The following is a 3913-nucleotide window of genomic DNA, read 5'->3' on the forward strand; positions in this document are numbered from 1 at the left end:
CCTCCAGCTATGCGTTACCGTACTTATAGGCAGACACTCGAAAATATACCTGGGATCCGCTGGTATACACACTTGTATGACACTCTGGTTGGGTAACATTCATCGACCAAGCGGGGCACAAGGTGATAGGAGTGCATTGAAAGTTCATTACGCGTGCTCTCGTGTTAATCTGAGAGACCCCAGTTTAAGAAAATTTTGATTTTTATGCTCTTAGATAGTGTTATTCAAATTCGTTTTTGTTATTAATATTATAATTTTGAAAAAAAAAGAAAAGAAAATAATACCTTTACATTAATATATTACCTAGAACAGTTATTTCTTTTAATTTCATTTTTTAATGGGTCAATAGTATAGATTATAAATTATACTGAAAGCTATGGAGTCAAGATCTATGTGAATGTGTTGTTTTCATATACATTCATTTAATCCTAAAATTGTATAATTTTCGCTGAAATCAGCCATACACATCTTGTCCATGTGGTGAAATAAAGGTTTCTGTTTTTAATACGATACTATCTACTTTGGTTTTTGAGATTTGTATAGAAATCAAAATTTTTCTATAAAGTTAAATATCAACAAAAGTACTCGAGAAAATGGTCGCAATAAGGCCAGTCCATTAGTATAGCAGGATCATAACGTCGTGTCCCCATAGGTAATAGTCACCATGACCTCATGACCTCTACCTAATGATATGAAATCTCGTTCTCTCATTACATAGATGTAGGAATTTACATTTGTTCTGTATTTTACACAGTCCCAGATGAAATATCCAGAGTGTTGTATCTCAGATATTAAGTCCGCACTGAAAGTTGAGATCGTCAAACCTACCTGTTTTAATGATTAAATGCCTGAGAATGTTGTTTTAATATAATTTTGTATCGAATTGGTAAGAGATATATTATATGAAACAGGAACAGCGTACTCTATTGAACAAACCTGTCAGTAATTTGTGTTTCCCTGGATACTGTTTATATAAAAACCGTTGACTTTACTATGTTTCAATGTTCTCGGTATTGACAATGTCATCTTTATATTGACTATTGTTACATCTATGTTACCATGGTTACCTAATACATATGTAGAATACACCTTTAGTCGAATTACTGTACTGTTTGGCGAAAACTAATTATCAAATCATCAGCAGTTATTCAAAAGGTGATTAGCTTAATCGCTTAATTAGTGAAAATGTAATTTCTCATTTACTTCAATACCTATGTAGGTATATTCCTGAAAGTGGACAGGTAGGACGAGGCTGAGCAGTGTGATAGTCTCATAAACATTTGTCAGGTAAGTTTTACCAGAAATGATTTTATCAAGATTGTAAAATTGTTGTTAAACTGTGATTAGCCTAATCGCCTTTTGAACGACTGGGCCCAGGTGGTTAATGGCTATTCCATCAATTAAAAGATAAATGGGTTTAAATATTTCAAACAGTTGTACAAAAATGTAAAGTGAATATCACTTTTAAATATTAATCCAGTGATGTATTCAATTTGTACCGGATAACTTACAGAAAACGGAATCATATAAAGTGTCGTCCTTCTTGGATTCGTCAGGGATGGCAGAAGCCAAAAGTGTGAGAAAAAAGAAGATTGGAAAATGACAATGGGCCAAAACAAATGATATCGAACAGGGAATAGAAACATCTTTTAATCTAATCAATAAAGTAGGTTTTGGATATTGAATACTTTACTTTAAATGAACAGGAATATATTCTTACCCGATGACACTAGCGTAAAGATGACGATTTCCTTACTGTACTTTGAACCATTCACATATATTTAACTATCGATTAGAAAACACCAGCACTCATTGCCCCACCAATGTGGACCCTTCCTCGCGCCACGGGGGAGCTGCTTCGGAAAGGCCACGATGATGATGACAAATGAACATTATATAACATACTTCATGCATACAACGGCCTGTAAGGTCAGGATATCGTCACGGCCTGTAAGGTCAGGATATCGTCACGGCCTGTAAGGTCAGGATATCGTCAGCGGCACATGTAACATAGAAATTGAGAGGATGTAACGATGACGTAATAGTCAAATGCACTATTATCACAAGTTTAACATCTGTTTCAACACACAGGAATCGAAATGGTTTTAAAACGCGGTCAAGAGGGTCATTAACCCAGTCTATACCCGCGGATATCTACACATTATTAATGGTTTTATTAGTCTGATTTATTTTTCATATTTAAAAAACGATTACATGTTCTTAATACCCTAGTAGATATCGAAACCGTTACGCAAGTCTACGTAATGATTTTGTTTACAGCATTCGTCGTTGGCTGTATTGTTGATAATGTTTTAATATTTTATCATGGACCATTAAGCTTTGGTATGAACGTGAAATGATTTGTCTATACCGATTATACACCCCATCCCAGAAATGTTCTGTAGCATTTACTCGTACAGTTCCATATAACAGTACATATTCGGTGCAAAACGCGTCCATGGGGGTTCATGAATAAAATATGACGTGTTTTGAGGCAGCTTAGGGAGTACTTTGACAAACATTTAAGACGTTTACACTAAGAATACAGTAAAATCTAACCGATAACCATTCAAACGATGAATTCATATTAAAGATATTTGAATGTTCATTCACAGTGCTAGCATGTATTCCTATGAATATGTATGATGTATTGAAGCCAGAACGCGACCTTTGTACCATTATGTATGATTTCTGTAAGATTGTTCGGTGAGTTTATATGATTAGGTACAGCGTCGTACGACAGACCATCCCATAGTAGATACATACTATTGATTCAATGTGTATTGTAGATATGCTCTCTCGATCTCCATTTTGATTTCTTCTATTTCACAAATCTTCTTTTCGAACTGCTTTTTCATTTGGTGCGTTGTTTTCGTCTCTCGGTGTCTTTTTGACACCCGTCCTTATATGACCCTGACTCTTCGTGTTTCCCTGGCACCCATCCTTGTATAACCCTGGCTGTTAGTGGTCAACTTCCTTAACATCCATCCTTGTATAACCCTGGCTGTTGATGTTTCCTTAACACCCATCCTTGTATAACCCTGGCTGTTGGTGTTTCCCTGGCATCCATCCTTGTATAACCCTGGCTGTTGGTGTTTCGTTAACATCCATCCTTGTATAACCCTGGCTGTTGATATCTCCTTAACATGCATCCTTGTATAACCCTGCTGTTGGTGTTTCCTTAACATGCATCCTTGTACCCTGGCTTGTATTGCCCTGGCTGTTGGTGTTTCCTTAACATGCATCCTTGTATAACCCTGTCTGTTGGTGTTTCCTTAACATGCATCCTTGTATAACCCTGACTGTTGGTGTTTCCTTAACATGCATCCTTGTATAACGCTGGCTGTTTGTGTTTCCTTAACATGCATCCTTGTATAACCCTGGCTGTTGGTGTTTCCTTAACATCCATCCTTGTATGGCCCTGGCTGTTGGTGTTTCCTTAACATCCATCCTTGTATAACCCTGACTGTTGGTGTTTCCTTAACATCCATCCTTGTATAACCCTGGCTGTTGGTGTTTCCTTAACATCCATCCTTGTATAACCCTGGCTGTTGGTGTTTCCTTAACATCCATCCTTGTATAACCCTGACTGTTGGTGTTTCCTTAACATCCATTCTTGTATAACCCTGGCTGTTGGTGTTTCCTTAACACCCATCCTTGTATAACCCTGACTGTTGGTGTTTCCTTAACATCCATCCTTGTATAACCCTGACTGTTGGTGTTTCCTTAACACCCATCCTTGTATAACCCTGACTGTTGGTGTTTCCTTAACATCCATCCTTGTATAACCCTGACTGTTGGTGCTTCCTTAACATCCATCCTTGTATTACCCTGACTGTTGGTGTTTCCTTAACATCCATCCTTGTATAACCCTGGCTGTTGGTGTTTCCTTAACACCCATCCTTGTATAACC

Source organism: Pecten maximus, chromosome 14, assembly GCF_902652985.1.
Source record: "Pecten maximus chromosome 14, xPecMax1.1, whole genome shotgun sequence".
Classification (NCBI taxonomy): Eukaryota; Metazoa; Mollusca; class Bivalvia; order Pectinida; family Pectinidae; genus Pecten; species Pecten maximus.